Source organism: Protopterus annectens, chromosome 9.part0, assembly GCF_019279795.1.
Source record: "Protopterus annectens isolate FY-2018-M chromosome 9.part0, PAN1.0, whole genome shotgun sequence".
NCBI classification, from domain to species: Eukaryota; Metazoa; Chordata; order Ceratodontiformes; family Protopteridae; genus Protopterus; species Protopterus annectens.
The window spans coordinates 1,772,072,707-1,772,093,186 of NC_056743.1; positions in this window are offsets into that span (position 1 = coordinate 1,772,072,707).

The window sequence follows — 20,480 nt, forward strand, 5'->3', positions numbered from 1 at the left end:
AATCTCTGTCTAACGTACAGAGCCATGTCCAACCCAGAATTGTTGAACATGCTCCGTCTTAGCAAAACCAAATCTACTCAAGCTGCACGCTCTAGGGATATAAACCTCAACACAACAATGAGTAGAACATGCTGGAGGGATAGATTCCCTTCGCAAAGACTTCCCTTACTATGGAACTGGGTCCCGATCTACATAAGACAGAGCCCCTCACTATCACTCTTCAAGAGGAACCTTGATGAGTGGATGGGTAACAGAAAGTTCACACCGGGGATCACACCAACAGCACTACTAGATAGGGGCCAAGGGTACTAGCTGCTAGTACAAGGGTCTAGGAAAATACTAAAGGGGTGGTGAATACCGCACAACGTGGCTGGGCTAATATATGCCTTCAGGCAGATAGCCCAGTACCAAACTATGAACCTATGAACCTATGTGTTACAAGATTGGCCTACAGTTATCTATTGGAAAGTGGCCAGTTCATTTGCAAACATAAGTAACTCTGGCTTCTTTCCATACCGAGGTAAATCAGCCGGTAAAATGAATACCTTGTAAATAAATGCAAAATGGCTAGCAATAATGTTATCATTCAGCCAAAACATGTATTTGGGCTGTCAGAGTCCTGAACAGAGGCAACTGGTGCTCTTATCTATTTGTAACTGGAGATGCCTGAGGGAATAGTGATAACCGACAGCATATTTTAAAAACGCAAAACAAGGCATAACTTTAATGTATTTATTTGTTAAATGGGGAAGAAAACAGGTGCAAACCAACACACACACAGACACACTGTCACACTCACAGACATATATGTATACATCCATTGGCATGTAATGTGTGTAGTAGGGCAGTGACTCTTTGTGTGTATATAGTAATAGAATTAAGTCCCAGTCAGAATTCATACACACACACACTCACACACATATAGATATAGATATAGATTTATACATACATAGTAAGGTAAATGTAACGTGTGTGTGTGTGTGTGTGTGTGTGTGTGTGTGTGTGTGTGTGTGTGTGTGTGTGTGTGTGTGTGTGTGTGTGTGTGTGTTTGTGTGTGTGTGTGTGTGTGTGTGTGTGCATCTCAGCCTGATTTTCCACGTGTGGAAATACCTGAAAAAAAAGCACATATTGCCACACGGAGAGAACATACAGATTCCACACAGACAATAGACAATGTTCAAGACTGAATCACATACCTCTGAAGTGAAATTCTTCACCACTGAGCCAACACACTGATCATATGAGTCACTGCCATATCGAATACAGTCCTCCACATATTTATTTTTCAATAATTCTGCAACAATATAAGAAAAGAGAACAGAAGTCTACTAGAGGTTTCAAAAAGCATTACACCTGAAAGTTATTTTACCTAGATTATAGCCAGTGCTTTTAAAATAATCCAGGGTTCTTTATTTGAATAGCCTGTTGTCCTCTAACAAAAGAGTTTTATTCTAATTGTTTTCCTTATACATGTCATCACAAAGCAGTACCAGAAACTGTAGCATTGGCTTATGTCTTGTTTAGGTTGTTTTCTGATTTTTTTTTATCTCTATACTATATGTCCAGCTCCAGTGGCATAGAGCAATAAAGTAGTGCAGGTGACCTGGGTTCGATTAGCAGTTCAGGCTCCTGAGATAGCTAGCAGGGAAAGAAAGGCATAAAGGGGTGGTATGCACTCGCTTGTTTTGGGGAGGAGAGAAATAGGGTGAGGGGTGTAAGTGTAGAGCATGCCTTCCTAGTGGACATCAGGAAAGCTGCCTTCTGTGCCTGAGTGGTCAGGGATTGTCCTGCTGATGTGTTTCCTGTCCAGAGGCAAGGAACACCACTATACTGATCCCCACTACATTCCCAAGAAGCATTAATTGAGCAAGACATGGGGCAGATTGGAGGGAGGGACAAGGGTAGGCCACTGCTTTGGACCAGAATCTGACCTGCTATCTGCCACCAGACTCTGATTGGAGGGATATGAATGGACTAATTAGGTTATCCAAGCAGGTATGACTGGGTAATAATACTCTTACCTAGCAAGGGGATAGATGGCTCTCACCTCTAACCAAATGAATGGGTGACAGGACTCTTACCTTGTCTGGGGGATTCATGGCTCTCACCCCTGACAGAAAGAAAGAAAGAGGTATATGGTCCTTACTAAGTCAGGGGTTACATGGCTGTCACCCCTAAAGAATGAATGGGTCACATGACTCTTACCTAGTCTGGGGATGCATGGCTCTCACCCATGACAGAATGAATGGAGTAAAAGACTCTAACCTAGTCTGGGGATGCAGGACTCTCAGCCCTGAAATAATGAATGAATAACAGGACTCTTATGTAGCCTGGGATTGAATGTCTCTCACCAGTGACAGATTGAATGGGTCACATGACTTTTACCTAGCCATGGGATACATGGCTCTCGCTCCTGATAAAATGAATGTGTCATAGGATTCCTACCTAGCCAGAGGATCCATAGTTCTCACCCCTGGCAGAATGACTGGGTTGTATGAGTCTAACCTGTCATGGGGATGCATAGTTCTAACATCTGTCAGAATGAATTAGTCATAGGACTCTTACCTAGCCTGGGGATGCATGTCTATCATCCCTGGCAAAATAAATGGGTTGTACAATGGTTTCCTAGACTGGGGATGTATGGTTCTCACCCGGACAGAATGAATGAGTCATAGGACTCTTATCCAGTCATGGGATGCATGGCTGTCTTTCACCCTTGACACAATGATTGGATCTTAGTACTTTTACCTAGCCTAAGGATGCATGGCTATCACCCTGACAGAATAAATGTGTCATAGGTTCATAGGTTCATACTAGGCTATCTGCCCGAGGGCATTTACAAGCCTAGCCCATAGTTTTGTGGCTTACGCCACCCCTTTAGTATGAGGAACTATACCCATTATTTTGCTGTGCCTCTGTTGAGCAGTGACACTGAGGTAATCCCTGGGGTATATCTGCGATCTCCCATCCATTGGTCAAGATTTCTCTTGAACAAGGCCAGCGAGGTGCTCTGCCTCACATATACCGGGATTTTATTCCACAGCATAGGGAGTCTTTGGGTGATGAATCTATCCCTCCAGCACGTCCTATTAATAGCCGTGTCGAGGTTTAAGTCTCCCGCCCTTGTGGCTCTGACGGATCTAGATTTTTTGAGGTGAAGCATATTCATCAAATCTGGGTTTGACATGGCCTTGTATGTTAGGCAAAGGTCACCTCTGAGCAAGCGGTAAGCGACTGAATAGAGCTGGAGTTCTTTCAGTCGGGCAGCATAGTCATGGGACTCTTTCCTAGTATAGCAATGCATGGTTGCCACCACTGACCAAATGGAGGGATCATAGGACACTTACCCAGCCAGGGAAAACATGATGCTCAACTCTGACAGAAAGAATAGGTTATAGGACTTTTTTCTAGCCTGGGAATGCATGGTTCTCACCCCTGACAGAATGAACTAGTTGTATGACTCCTTCCTAGCCATGGGATGCATGGCTCTTACCTCTGACAGAAGAAATGGGTCACAGGACTCTTACCTTGCCTGGGGAAGCATGGCTCTCGCCACTGACAGAAGAAATTGGTCGTAGGACTGTTACCTAGCTTGGTGATCAACTGTTCTCATCCTTAACAGAATACATGAGTTGTAGGGCTCTTTCCCAGCCTGGGGATGCATGTCTCTCAGCTTTGACAGAATCAATTAGTTGTAGGACTCTTACCTAGCCTGTGGATGCTTGGCTCTCACCCCTGACTAAAGTACAGCAGCTATCAGGCAGGTCCAGGGTAGAGTAAATACACAAACTTACCTTCATTGGCATGTCTTTTTTTTCTATTAATTCATCTAGGTACCCCTGGAAGAAATGTAGTTTAGATAAGACATCTTGTCTGTGAAGAACAGGGTAATAGTTTGATCCAAGCCCAGCTTAAAAAATACTGAAAGCTGAAAACTTTCTTCATATTCTGGGTAATCACTTAAGGCTTTAGATAAAACATCTGTTTACAGGGCCCCAGTAGCATAGTTAGGGTGGGCCAACAGGGTCAACTGCCCTGGGCACAAAGTATTGTGGGGCACAATCCGCTGATCCCAATCACTCTTTATTGCATTTGCGGTCAAACTTGAGCACTGCAGCACTCCATGTGTAGTCTAAACTGTAGCAACTGCTTGTTACATTGTAGTAAGTAGTTTGTCACAGTTTAAAATTACAAAAAAGAAACAATTTTTTTTTTTTTTTTAACTAAAACGTGAGTGCTGCAGCACTTGTGAAGGCAGGGTATAAACTGTAGCAACTATTTGCCCCATTTGTAGCAAGTAGTTTGCTACAGTTTAAACAGAATATTTTTTTAAACTAAAATATGAGTGCCATAGTGCTCCTTACAGGAAGGGTAAGCTATAGCAACTTGTTGTGTCTTTTCGGCTTTTCCCGGTTAGGGGTCGCCACAGCAGAACTCCGATCCACTAATGATTGGTAGTTGAGTTTTACGTGCCGAGTTACCAGCCCTAATGCACAACCTTCAACGAAGGTACGCCCATTCACGCATGTCTCCACGCAGAAGACGCTCTAGCTGAGAGTTGAACCGGACAGCGTCTTACTGCGAGGCGACAACGCTACTGCTTGCTACATTTGAAGCAAGCAGCTTGCTACAGTTTAAAAAGAAGAAATGTTTTATTTAAACTAAAACATGAGTGCTCTAATACTCCATGCAGTCAAGGTATAAACTGTAGCAAGTGCTTGAAACATTTGTAGTGAACAATTTGCTACAAGAAGAAATTATTTTTTTTAAATAAAATATGTTAAAGAAGATTTGGGAGCAGGGCACAGAAATGGGACCTGAATGGCTGCGGCAAGAGGGAGGAGGGTGCACTATGCAGCTGGCCACCTGGTTGGTACAGGAATGTCTTTTTTTTTTTTTTTTTTTGCTGTTCAGTGGAAGAGCTTAACTACTCTATAGAAGTTTCCATGGTACAGCTGTTAAACATAAGTTCAAAAATGATACTTTCAAAAGAGAGGACAAAAAAAGAGCACACAGCCAAAAAGGCAAGTTTGTCAGGACAAAGAAGTTGGATTTTTGCATATTTGGAGAGAGAGAGAGAGAGTTAGAGACAGAGAGAAAGAGGGGTTATAAAACTGACCATAGAAATATTCAACTTTTTTAGCCAGTGACAATCTTTGCAGTCAAAGCTTATAATGTTTTGTGACAAAAGCTGGTGAATAACAAAACGAAAGATCCTGACAAGATTAAGGAGGACCACCACAGTAAGGAACATATTCATTATATTTTGGGTAAGATAACGACAAAACAAAATTGTGGCTTTTGTGCTATATTTTGTCCTCAGTTCATGTTGATAAGTAATCATCATTCCACACCTCATAACACATTTCTTGATCTGCTCTTCCACAATAGTTTCGATAAGTTTAAAGAATATAGGTAAATAGATGGGCCTACAGTTACTTAGTGCAGAATTCAACATTTTTTTCAGAATAATGTTAGTGATAGTAATTCATCTAAGTATCTCTGAAAGGCATTTAGACCAAATAAGATAGCTCACTTGCAATGAACAGGATAACAGCTGTTATCAAGGTACAAAGCTCTGCAATAAATAAATAAATATGATACTGCAAGCTTCAAGCCTTCCTCATTTTGGCTATGGTTACTTAAGCCATTACATAAACCATCTACTTGCAGAACCCTTGTTGGTAAATAGATGTCAAACTGGGATACATAACTATTCATTTAAAATTTAGATGTGTAAGACCTGGGCCAGGAAGGCTGACCTTCAGCTGATTAAGCCAAATAGTCAACCAAATAATGACAAAGTCACATAGCACTGTAGTGTCCACGTTATCTGTAGAATAAAATCCCAAACAATCTCAGAGTGGAACACATTATGGGATACAATTCAAATTCCCATAATAGCTCAAACTTTTATCTCCAAAGTATAACTGCATAGCACCAGAAGGTTTTATCAAAGCAGTTTAAAAAAGAAGACAAAAACAGCAGGCACGGATATGTGTAATGCCATTTTTATGAATTCAGCAGCGTATTAATGTGAGTTATAACCTAAGAAAGAAACCTCCTGCATTTGTAAAGCAGGTGTTTTATTAATCTGCCCTAATGGCTTCAGCGTAATCTTCTAAATAAGAATAACAGAAGGAAGGCCTGTCCATACCATTTATTTCTTATAGTCTAAATAATATAAACATCTCTACTGTCCCAGAAGGACATGATCCCAAATCAGCTCCCTGATATACCAACTGAAATGGTAAAAAATAAGAAATATATCCATGTGCCCTAATTTACTGGAATACCAAAGGACAGGTCTGATGGAAACTGCCTTCATTGCATGTTAGCTCCATTTAATCACCATAGCCTGTTCAAGTTGTTATCCATCACAGAACACTACCTAAGGTTCTCTAGAATACCATACATGGTGTTGCAAGTCCCATTTCCACAATGAGATAGACAGGAAGATAGCTGGCCACATTGCAGCTAGTTTTATGTCACATTTATCACAGAAGCCTTTGAATGGTAGACAAAAGAGCTTAATGTGTATGCCTTAAAGAAAAAGAAATATGACAAACTTTCATGTACCCTGGAGCATCTTTCAGAAAAATAGATAAATGAGGACACTGCAGTAAATAATGTAGATAGCTGGGAGGTAGCTCAAGGGCGGTGTAAGAAAACTGTTTTTGTTTATGACAAAAAGAGTAGTGGATGCATCAAAGAGCCTTACTCAGGAAGTGGTGGTTACAAAAAGTGGAACAAAAGTCAGGTCAGACAAAGCAGTAGAAAATAAAGGTGCAGACTGTTAAGGACGACATATTTTAAAACAGTAAGCAAGAAACGTGCACCTTGGGTGAGCTAAATGGTTACCAGCTGTTAGTTATCTTATTATAAAATTGTTACTTTTTGAAATAAAATACTTTTTTTCTGTTTCCATTTATTACAGACAAAATCATCTGTCAGGCAAGTCAGTCAGTTTAAAGCTAAAGAATTCTGTCATCCTGGCTTCAGCTGAGATGTGGATCATTTCTATATAAACTGACCTGCATGGCCTCCCAATTATGCTTGACTTCATTTTAATGCATTTTCTTTTCTCCATGACCCTTTTACCTCAGGTCCCGGGGTAGACCTACTGCCTATGAGTGTGTATTCATTTTGAACAGAGACGAAGCATGATTTGTGGGACCTCAGAACTTTGTGGAACCTTTAGCACTATCACTCACCCTCCCTCTCATCACCATGACATGCACTGAGGTCAATGCAGGAAGTACATTTTTCATGTGCCATGTAGTCTGTTCAGACATCTACTGAGACATCACTCTCTTGCCAAGCTGTGGCAGTGAATTGCCTCTCACTTAACTTAGGAAAATGTGGACTGGCCATATGGTGGTCATTCTTTTTACTTCTTTGGCAAGTCCTGCATCACCCACACAACAAAATTAATCTAATTGCTGGTATTGCATATGGATTTCCTGTCCCCACAATAATGAGGTAGCCCCGGTTATGTTCTTGTCCTTTCATCTCCTTCAAATTATTTCATAAAATCTGTATCTGTTATATACAATTTCTGTCTGAGATTTGTTGAGTCCTAAAGACTATCTTTGCAGAGAGTGTAGTATAGTTTCTTTTTAGCCAATATCCTTACCATGTTAGATTGATGTACACTAGTGTATGCCTATATGATGTATAATGAAATTAATCATTTCCTGCTACTTAACAGCCCCCTAAAGCCCACAGAAAGTATAATTACTACAATTCATTTAAAGATCAATGGTAGAAGTTTAGTTTATTGGAATGTATTTGCTAATATTTTAATAGTATGAAGGCATACTAAGTGTACCTGCAAAATCCTACGTACAGAAGTAAATGCCAGCAGCAACAAAAGTTTTCTAAAATAAGTTAAATATTCAAAAGGTAGAAGAGGTTCCAGGAACTGACAGGGTTCCTTGTCAGTAGTTTCAAATAGAGAATGGAGAATCCCTCTAAAGAAGGTTCAGAGTTCATTCAGGTGTGTCATTGACCTGACCTTCCCCAGCTCAGTGAAGGCTGAAACAGCTTAAAAATTGACCTTGATGGCAGATAATGTCAGACTTGTCTGAGACAACGGAAAACTAATAAAGGATATCCATCATCGGCACAAGAGGAGATTTAGTGCCCCAGAGGCTATGCCAAATCATAAAACTCCAACGTAAAAGAATAAGTCATCATAATGGTATGGTAACATGCTGCTAAAAGAACCCAATAGACTCAGTCTGGTATATTAGATCTTGCTGAGGTGATCTCATAAGTAGCCATGCATGCCATTTCAAGGGCTTAAGGTAAAGATATATCAGAAATCCATGGTCCGGCATCTGCAGATTTCGTCAGGCTGTAAATGGATGAGGTTTCATACATATGTGACTATTGTAGGAAAGAGAGAGCAAATTCTGTGAAGCTATAACAGTGCTATGAGAGGCATCTTCAGATCCGCTGTTTCACTCTTTCTACACTTTGGACACAGATTGATTTCCCACTTCATGAAAGAAATGACAAGACCTGTAAAACATTCCCTGGATTTCACATCACACAGCTTAACTCTGAAAGATTTGCAATAAAATCTGTTATGAAAAGGTCAGTTCCTGGAGCCCCAGTGTAAAAAACATGAACCTAGATCATTATTTATCATTTAGAGATCTCAGAACTCACTTCATGTTGCAAATGTGCCAGGAGAATTCTGAAGGCCAGCCAGGCACTCTGTTGTAATTACAGCCCATTTTCAGCCGCCCAGATTTAAAAGTGAACTGTCTCCTTGCATAGGGGGGAAGAAAGACCATTATAGACTTACACTCAGTAGCATACAGGTTGCTATGAAGTGACCTGTGTCTTGCTTTTCAAGCCATGAAAGACCCCATCCTATTTGATCTCCTATTTCTTCTCAAAGCCACCCACACTAAGGACCTACATCTACAACAACAAATAAGCAAGACCCATTAGCACGATAGATTCCTAACTCAATACATTCCTATATTGTGGAATAAGTTACTACTACAGCTCAAACAAAGTCCTACACTGGTTACCTTTAAGGCTAGTCTTGATGGCTGAATGCATACACACAAATTTACATCAGGGTTACCATGTACAGCCTTGCACAGTTTGAAAGGCAAGCACCATTATGTGCTTGAAAAGGGTGGAAAAACTGTTATATTTGTCTGCTTAAAGGTGTACATAGCTAGGCATCTCATGGTTCACATGATCACTTGCCTAGTATGGTCCTATGTTCATGTATTCGTATCTAAAACAGAGTGTTTCCACTCTGCAGGAAACAGAAGGACTCACAGAATCCTCCACATCACCCCGTGCTTTAGGACACTGGTATATATGTATATAAATCTATGTGTGTGTATATATATGTTTTCATTCCCTCTGCCCCCACAGCAGTTGAAATCAACTCCCCACTCTATGACAGGGGCATCTGTCACCTGGCTCCTCCTTGATCATTGCTTCTGTTCTAACCAGAGCCTCCAGGAGTTGAAGATATTTATCCCCACTGGAAATGAAGAACTCAATGAATGTTTCTGTTGTACAGCCTCATCTGATATATGGCCATCACGCATCCCAGTACTTCCAAAATCTCTCTAGACAGAATGAGGAAAAAGCCTCTCTGATCTACCTAGTATGTGTCTAGAAAAACAGAAAATTAGCTGACAGGAGAAACCCTTTGGTTTGTGCAGAATCTATCTCTGGCCAAGGTATTTCATGCTGTCATTTGATAGCAGTGATGATTTTGCAGGTTGCTCCATAAATTGGACAGGACCAGATCTGGCCACAGAATGGACAAGCATGACTTTCCTTGACTCATTCAGTATCAGTCACTCTTCCAGACATAGGAATACAGGGATCACAGGTTTCCTGAAGATTTTTGCTACAGAGCTTAAATATCTAGTAAAGATACTTTGCTGAGATGACAGTCCAAAGGAGAACACCCAGAAGTGGAAGTATTCCCTGCCCACTCTGGACCTCATTAACTTACTGTACGTGGGGCAAAGTAAGATATGATAACATGTGTCTTGCACATCTATAGCACAAAGCCATCACTAGCTGCTCAAACAACAGGGCCAAGGTTCAGATGGTCAGAAGTATACATTTGTTGTTGAGGATGAAATGTTTTTTCCCCAACCAGCTTGAACCCTGAAGCAGTTTCATTGCACATCTCTCCAGGACGCCGTTCTCCTGCCCCAAGACAAGCTGCTGTCCTTCATCTGAGGGCAATTATTGAGACCATTCCGGAAGAGTAAAGGGAAGCTTAAGGTTGGTCCTCTGATACCATAGCTGGTGCATACAGCCATCTGTAGTAATGATTTGATTGACCGACTGACGCAAATGACCTGCCTCTAAACATTTCTGACCCAGCAGTTGGAAGTGGTCTGGCAGATCATCAATTAATTTCAGCTTAATTCAGATCTACTTAACAGACTAAGTAAACTGGACCTCAAAGACCTTTCCACGGTGTGCACAAAATATTTAGTACAAATCAGTAATCAAACATGTCAAAGGTATTCATCATGCAAGATGAATGGAGTTAAACAGCAAGGAGAATAGTTGTCCACCGTGCTGATCAGATAAGCTGCTTAAGCCATTTTCTTATGAACCAAACTAAGTGAAATTGAATAGATGTGGTCTGATTTGTGCTAAATATTTTGTACACACCACAAAATGTTTTTTGTGGTCCAGTTCACTTATACTGTTAAAATGACCTGAATTAAACTGAAATGAATCCATGAACTGCCAGGCCACTTCCTTGCATTTATGCCCTGTTAAGCTTCAGTGCATCCCCTCTAGCCCACTATTTGCTCAACCAAGACATAGTCACTGTACCTTATTGCTTCATTCAGTATGATGCTGTGTGCCATAGTATCAACATTCATATTTTTTCTTCTCAGTGAGATGGATGCTAATTGCTTCAGTAGAAAATTCAAATGATAACATAAAATGGAAGTCAGTTTTGGGTTGTAGAGGTAAGCAAGGAGGCATTCCAGAAGAAAGTTCTAGATCGGGGTTTATCAGTCTGTTTATATGTAATGCTAAGACATGAAATCAGAGTAAAACATGTCTCTTTGCAGACAACACTGGTGTGTAGCAAAGTATAAAAGGAGTATTATCAGAGAGATGAATCAATAGCTGCAGAGGAAATAGACAAAAACATTCCAGAACCTAATATTTTTAATCTTAAAATTTACGTTGCCAGTGATAACTCAGTCCTCCAAATTGTATTTGGGACACTCAATCCTAATTCAGAGGATACATACATATATATCCTACCATGCATGGACATTTCTAGAATTTTGCACAGTGTAGAAATGCTGATTGAGTAACCAAGAGTATGCTTAGCTATGGTAACAGGGCTATTTGCAAATGAAAGAAGGGAATTATGTAGCTGAAACATTAGTAGGACTTCTGTTTGCAAAATCATTGTCTTGGGTTTGAGCACAGACTTTGATCAATGAAGGGTCATTTCCTGGGGGGGGGGGGGGCATCTATTCATAGTTGTCTCTTTTTTCTGGCAGACACCTATCTGGAGATTACCTGAAGCTGCTAGAGAGTAAGTTTTCCTACCCTTTTGCAACCAATGATACTATATGTCACACCTTACCATCCTCCATAGATGATACCAGATGTCACACCTTACCATCCTCCATAGATGATACCAGATGTCACACCTTACCATCCTCCATAGATGATACCAGATGTCACACCTTGCTATCCTCCATAGATGATACCAAATGTCACACCTTACCATCCTCCATAGATGATACCAAATGTCACACCTTACCATCCTCCATAGATGATACTATATGTCACACCTTACCATCCTCCATAGACGATAACAGATGTCACACCATACCATCCTCCATAGATGATACCAGATGTCACACCTTACCATCCTCCATAGATGATACCAGATGTCACACCTTACCATCCTCCATAGATGATACCAGATGTCACACCTTACCATCCTCCATAGATGATACCAGATGTCACACCTTACCATCCTCCATAGATGATACCAGATGTCACACCTTACCATCCTCCATAGATGATACCAGATGTCACACCTTACCATCCTCCATAGATGATACCAGATGTCACATCTTGCTATGCTCCATAGATGATACCAAATGTCACACCTTACCATCCTCCATAGATGATACCAAATGTCACACCTTACCATCCATCATAGATGATACTATATGTCACACCTTACCATCCTCCATAGACGATAACAGATGTCACACCATACCATCCTCCATAGATGATACCAGATGTCACACCTTACCATCCTCCATAGATGATACCAGATGTCACACCTTACCATCCTCCATAGATGATACCAGATGTCACACCTTACCATCCTCCATAGATGATACCAGATGTCACACCTTACCATCCTCCATAGATGATACCAGATGTCACACCTTACCATCCTCCATAGATGATACTATATGTCACACCTTACCATCCTCCATAGATGATACCAGATGCCACACCTTACCATCCTCCATAGATGATACCAGATGTCACACCTTACCATCCTCCATAGATGATACCAGATGTCACACCTTACCATCCCCCATAGATGATACCAGATATCACACCTTACCATCCTCCATAGATGAAACCAGATGTCACACCTTACTTTCCTCCATAGATGATACCAGATGTCACACCTTACCATCCTCCATAGATGATACCAGATGTCACACCTTACCATCCTCCATAGATGATACCAGATGTCACACCTTACCATCCTCCATAGATGATACTAGATATCACACCTACCCATCCACAAAAGATGAGACTACCTGTCACACCTACCCATCCAGCTTAGATAGATGACAGCAGATGTTATACCTTGGTAGGCTGAGTCAGATATAGTTATCCAAGTGATGTTAGTGCAAATACAGTTGTAGCTAAAAGGGAAGAAAATATCTGCTACGCTGATGCTCCAAGAGTTCTCCAACTTCAGTCATGTACAGAGTGTCCACATTATTGAAGGGGGAAGATGAAGAGGGACATATACCTGAGACCTAGTTGGGGGGGGGGGATGAAGAGGAGCATATACCTGAGACTGAGTCAAATGATTCAGAGTGGAGCAAGATATGTCACATGACTGAGAGGAAGATGGAAGGAAGGAGGAATCTAGCCTTGGAAAAAAGTTGGAATAACATAGAGGGTAGGCCATAGTATCTTCTGAGACATGTCAGTCCCAACTGGACCCAGAAAATAAGAACCATGCTCAGGGAAAAAATGCTCAGAACATTAGAATAAATAAATGGGTAGAGGCAATATTGTCATCTTTGTTCTCTGTTATCACCAAAGCAGAATGTGGGAAATTCAACATCAATCAAAACATGAAGAGGTCAAGTTATCTAGCTATCAGCAGTAATATAAACATCAGTCAAAGTAGGAAAAGGATAATTAAGCAGTAATATAAATATGCCACAGCAGCAACAAAGGAATTATTATGCTGAAAAATAACATATGAATATGTATCCTTGAGAAGTCAGGAGGAGAAGAATGTAACATTATTTTTTCCAAACTCTTGAAGAAATGACAAGCTTTTCTGTCAAAAAGTTGTCCCTAATGTGAGGATTTTCTTGCAGGAGGTGTGAATGCTTTGGTGCTGCTGTGTCTTCTGGGGAGGTACGATTAAACTCTAGAGGTCTTTGATCAAGTATAGTTTCAGCAGCAATGTGATACCATCAACCATGTAAACGTACTTATATTCAGACTTATAGGCCTCTGTGGAAGTATGGGGAGAAGTCTGTAGTCCACAAATAATCACCAGACTGAAGCTCAGGCTCCTGCAAATATTGTAATGCATACAAGATAGTGAAGTAATTTGCATGCTGACTCACAGCATCACAAAAAGATTCCTCACACACAATGTTCATCATTAGATCACAGCTGCTGTAGCACAAAGCTATATAGGATGTATCCTGCCAAGGTTTGGGCATAAGGCCAATCTGTCAAAGGTTCTGGGTGGCTTCCATGAGCAAAGTATATCCTAAGAAGCTTTAGGGCTGTGGGTACAAAAACAAAAGTACTGATTCCAAAATTCATAACTTGCTTGTTGTTGAACATTTCAGTCAGACTCAGTATTCATTGTGTCTTCTGTAGTTTGGTGGTCAGCTTGTTTGATCTTTTAAGCAGATAAGTACTTTTCTTCCATTTTTCAGTGAAAGTTGTTATACGTTGTTATTTGCTGTTGGTTTTGTCTAGGAGAAAAGGAATGTGTTGTGGATAGCAGATTATTTATAAAGATTCCTACACAGCTTGCTTATTTTGTTTAGGGGAGTCACGTGACATTAGGCTGTGTAGTATTTGGTTATCATTTATGCTGAAAACAACTAGACGTAGGGTTAACTCCTTTAGCATTTAGTTTGAGAAACAGGGGCTTAAGACCCTAACAAAATCATCTATAGACTCCAGTGCCAGTACCTCATTCCCTGATTCTGACTCCTAAAAAAAGGAAAATGGCTGCAGAGGTGCCTGAAGTGGCTTCTCCTTTGCCATCTCTCCCAGACTCTCAACAGATGACTCTGCAGTGGCCCATTCAGTGGCCCTGCACCATCTATTTCCTCCATTCAGCTCCTCTGGTGCTGTTCCTAGGGATGCTGCTAATAGCTGAGAGTCTAGCATGTCCTCTAAGGTCAGATATATGCCTACAAATGTGAAGAGAAAACCACATATTGTAATTTCTGATGGGCCTAATGGCATCCCACAAGTGCTAGGGAGGGAAGAGGTACCCAGCTTTTGTACTGAAGTCTGTATGTCTGATGCAATGTGTACTTTAGCTTTGGACACTCATAAAAAGTAAACTCTAAAAACAAAGTACGTCCATCCTCCTTCAACTCCTTCTTTATGAGAGTCTAAAGAGGAATTGTATTCCTTTTCTAAAGGTCTGTTTAAGACCTTTCAATCTTTTCAGTCTGCCTCCCCTACTCCCTTCCATCCAAAAAGAAAGTGCTCCCCATCTCCTTCTGAGAGTGACTCCCAGTCTGATGTCAAAGAGACTGGGCTAGAATATGCATCCCTGGTGTCTTTCTCAGATTCCTTTGAGAAAGATTCTGAACAAAATATTTCTTCAGATTCCCCAGTAGAAGAAACTTTAATTTCTGACATCACTGATAGAATGAAGGACCCCTTCCAATGGGGACAAAAAAGAAATTTCTGAGTCCCAGAAAAAAACATACCTTTTGTAGGTTATCCTTCTTGTAACAGGTGCTTTGAGGATGTTTTAAATGCAGCATGCACTTTACCTAACAGTCCATCCCCTGCACCCAAGAAGCCTGACAGGTTGTACAAAGTGCCATAGACCCATATTTTTTTTCATAAACCAGTAGTGGATCCATTTGTGATTTCCCAGCCAAGAATGTCAGTTCCAAATATCTTTCTACCAGTAATCCTGTGCCTTCTGATAAGGCCGGAAGAGTTTTTTTTTCAGATTGAGGAAGGACGTTTACACTTCCTTTACCTTTGCTTTGAGAGCTGTTGGCTGTCAGGGTCACATGGCAAAGTATCTGCTGCATCCTTTGTTGACATCAAAAAGGTCCTTATGAACTTGTTTTCTTAAGACATTAAATCCTCCCTGCTTAGTATGATGTCATTCTTCAAAATACTTACATAATGTTGGTGATGCAAAATCTTGAGCAGGGGCAACAGGGTTAACCATGCATAGGTGTGCATCGTTAAAATCTCAGAGTATGCCTGAGGATGTCAAGGCACACATTTTCAATGCTCCTTTAGACAAGGGTGTACTTTCTGATACTTCCTCAGCTAAAGATTTGAAAAAAACTGTGACGAGAAAGGCAAACTCATTCACGTGGTAAAACTGATTTTTCAATCTCCTGTTCCTAAATATAATAGAAATTACCTGCTGGACCCTTCTAAGGAAAACCTTTTAAACAATCCCCAAAAAGTCTGGGAAACAAACATAGAAACACCAATGGCAAGGCAATTCTGCCCAAGGATGAGGGCAATCCAAGAAAAATGCCTGATTGACTTCCTCTTTCAGAACCCTTCCCTGCCAACCCTGGCCATTCCCTAATTCTTCCAGGCAGTCTTTCTCTCTTTTTTTCCTCTGGAATCAGATCACAACAGACTCTTGGGTGTTGGAAATTAACCAGAGTAGATACAAGTGGCAATGGAACTCTTTTCTCCAAACCTAGGGGTTTCTCCATACCCAGAATATCAAACCTATCTCTTCCCTGTCATCATTTCTCACATTATCTCACATTACCTCAAAGAGTAAAATAACCTGTTGCAGAATCTCATAAAGGAAAGAGGGTTTATTTAATAATTGTTCCTAGTACCAAATAAGAGGGAACTTGAAGACCTGTACTAGCCCTTTCTGTCTTAAACCTTAACATAAAGTTCAAATATTCAAAATGCTTACCATCTAATCTCTATTTCCCCTGATTTCCACTCTGTTATTTTATGACTCTAGTTCTAAATGGTGCCTATCATCACAAACTCCTTCACAGAAATTTCAGATGGTTTTCTGTTTCTGGTTCTCATTTCTGATTCTCTTTCACAGCCTTTGGTCTTTCCGCTGTTCCAAGGGTATTTATAAACTGTCTAGCATCAGTAATTGCTTTTTGCAGACTGCAATTCACATTTTTCCATGTTTAGAAAACTGCCTTATTTTTGCAGACTATTTTCAAAACTGTCAAAATCTTTGCTATTTGTGAAAAAGCTGTTTCAAAACCTAGGCGTTTTTTTACCTCGGTCTGGAGAAGACAACCTTATTCCTTTTCACAGAATCACATTTCTGGGCTGCCTAGTAGACACATCTCTTATGTTGGTTTGTCTTATTCCAGAAAATATATCTTTTTATTACAGTCTTTTTATCACAAGTCAGACAATGACTACTGCAAGGGAGTATCTCAGGATTTTTGGATATATGGCTTCCACTATCTAGATGAGTCTTCTGGCAAGATTATACATGAGAAAAATACAATGGTTTCTCAAATTCAGCATCAACACACTCTAGCTTTCCAAATTCCAGTGCTTCACTTTGCCAAGAAAAAGCTACTATAGCTGACAGACCAAACTTAACTGAATCCAGGTTTTCCAATATCCCCTCCAGCCCTAACTCAGTCTGTAAACATCCATGCCTCAGAGTTTATCGGGGGGGGGGGGTGGCATCCAAGGGAATCAAAGTACAAAGACATAGGGACATCAAGAAAACACATAAATATCAAATAAATGTTAGACCTGTAAATGCAACAAAGATCTTAGATCATTTTGTGAATTCCAGGACCACTTCTGATAATCACAAGACAACACTATAGTGATGTGATCTATAAACAAACAAGGAGAAACCAGGTCATTCTCCCTATGCAGGCTTGCTATGTTAGCCTGAGAAATTGCAACTCAACACAGTTTGTTCCTTCAGTCTACCTACATTCTGTCAGAGCAGTACACTGTGGCAGATTCCCTGAGCAGATCCACAATAGACCCTGCAAATGGAAATTACACCCCAGGATCTTCCAAAAGATAATCCACCTGTGGGGAATCCACCAAAATAGTTATGTTTCCTTCCATTCACAACAGATAACTGAAGAAATTCTGCACCAGGACATGTTGCAGAAAGGTCAGAAAGACAAATGCCTTTGCCTTCTATATGTCTCTCCCCTTTCCTCTGATAACCAGTGTTCTTTTAAAGATCCAGAAGGACTCTCCAAAAATCATCTTGGTAATTCCTTTTTGGCCTAGACAATATTAGTTCTCCCTTCTCACGAAAATGGCCAAGGGCAGTTTCCACAATCTTCCACACAGAATGGATCTACTCACACAGAACAAGGGATCAGTGAGCCACCCAACCTGCTGAATCTTCACTTGCCTGCCTGGATAATAGAATTTTGATCCATCTTAGGTACATTTTTTTTCAAAGGAAAAGCAGGAATATTAAAGGAACAGGAACACCTACCACTAGAAAATCTGATTTAGTCAAATGGAAAAGATTTTCTAGCTGGTGTCACAACAAGAACCAGGACCCAAACAGGGCAGATGATCTACTGGTTATCCACTATCTGATTGAATTGTTCAGTTTAGGCCTGTCTTATTCTCCTATAAATATTTACCTTTTGGCCATGTCTGCATGTTTGCCTTCTGATCTCCCTTTCTTCCTTATACTAAATTAAACAGTTTATAGAAAATATATTTTGTATATGTGTCTGCCTGTGAAACATGTGGCTCATCTCTGGTATCTTAATTGCATTTTAAAAAAGCTCACTTTACCACCCTTTGAACCTGCTCATCAGGCTTTTTTGAAATTCATGACTTGGAAAACTGTTCTGTTTCTGCTCTGACACTGGCTAAGTGAATATTTGAGTTGTAGGATTTAATGGTGAACTAACCATTTCTCATATTTCTGTGGGACAGGGTAACTTTAAGGACAAATCTTTCCTTTATGCCAAAAGCTGTCTCAGAGTTTTCTTTGAATCAATGCATTCATCCATCTGTGTTCTTACCTGAACCTAAAAACAGGGGAGACAGAATCCAATACTCTGGGTGTCCATAGACAGGTCAGATACTACACTGATAGAACAAAAGACCAACTCTTCATGTTTTGCATTGAAAGAAAAAGTGGAAGCCAGTGTCAAAAGCAAATACTTTCCAAATGGTTATCCCATTCCATTCATTTTTGTTATTCTCATCATGATTAGTCCCCACCCCAGAGGACTAAAGCTCACTCTAGCTAGTCCTCACCTCAGAGGACTAAAGCTCACTCTAGCTAGTCCCCACCTCAGAGGACTAAAGCTCACTCTAGCTAGTCCTCACCTCAGAGGACTAAAGCTCACTCTAGCTAGTCCCCACCTCAGAGTACTAAAGCTCACTCTAGCTAGTCCCCACCTCAGAGGACTAAAGCTCACTCTAGCTAGTCCCCACCTCAGAGGACTAAAGCTCACTCTAGCTAGTCCCCACCTCAGAGGACTAAAGCTCACGCTAGCTAGTCCCCACCTCAGAGGACTAAAGCTCACTCTAGCTAGTCCCCACCTCAGAGGACTAAAGCTCACTCTAGCTAGTCCCCACCTCAGAGGACTAAAGCTCACTCTACCACAGCTATGGTTACTTCTTTGGTGGAATCTAGAATTGTTTTACAGATAACTACTTGATCATTTGTACACACCTTCACTAAACATTACAGGATTGATTCTTTTTCTAGAACCAGAGCAAGATTTGCAAAACCAGTTCTCCAAGAACTCCTGGACTCTGACTGTCAACCCTCCTCCCTGGCTGTGTAGGCTTTATAAGTCATCCCATATAACTTTATGTTACTACAACAGTGATTTAATAATGAAAATAGTTTCTTGTCTAATAGGTTTCTATCAGTAACCAAGCAGTGACCAATGGTAAGAATCAAACCATGTACCGTGTGTCTGTGAGGTAAACACCCTAACCATTTGCTAGATCCCAACAAAAGATTGTAATACCCCATATGTGATTCAAACCCACAATCCCTGGCTTAAGAAGCCAATGCCTTATCTGTTAACATCATAGTTCAGTTAAGTGTAAGTAGACTTACCATAATAGTAAATCACTGTTACAGAACTGCAACCCTGCAGCCATCTCTCCTTATCTTGTTTCTGATTTTTCTTCCTTTCTGGATTTGTTTTGGCCAAGGATGGGGTCTTTCCACCTGTCCCACTTTTCTCCTAACAAATAAATATTCAAATTGACAGCCTTCCTTTTTCAAAGAGACAAAAAAATTCTGAATTTTGGCACACATAGGTCTGATTTCATACCAACAGCCCTAAAGCTTCCACTAATGTATGGTGCACGTGAAACCCACCCAAAAACTTTCATATATTGGTCAGACATCTGATCTTTGGCAGGACACATCCTATATAGCTTAATGCTACTGCAACAGGGATGTATTCAAACATCTGCTTTTCTGGCAGGTTTACTTAAATGGCTGTACTTTGTCCATTTTCATATGCACACTCCACTCTTCTAACAGGCTTGTGCCGAGCTGCTGCTATAGTATGCCAACATGCGCTTTAATGGAATCACAGCATAATAACGACTTACAAAGTGAAGTCATTCAAATTTGGAGCAAAAATGCAATATTCACTGGTTCTTGTGTAAGTAGTACTCAAACATAACATCTATGTTTCGTTCAGCTAATGGTACTGTCACACTTCCTGAGGTTACTGCTAATCAAAAGAAGGCATTTAGTAATAATACTATGGATAACTTTAGCATACAGAGAAGGACGTTTGGAACTGTGCTGGTGAAAGTTTGTACTGAAATTGTTATCAGTTTAGTGGTACTAGAAGGTGTAGCAGTGGTACGTGGTATTTATCCTCAGTACAGTCAAACAAATCTGAGTGCTGCAGATAGCAATAACATCACATTATATGCAAACCTGTAGTAAGTAAACAAGGTCTTCCTGAATTGCGGTTAAAAGTCAGTTTTCTTGCGAGGGGACAAGACCTGTATAC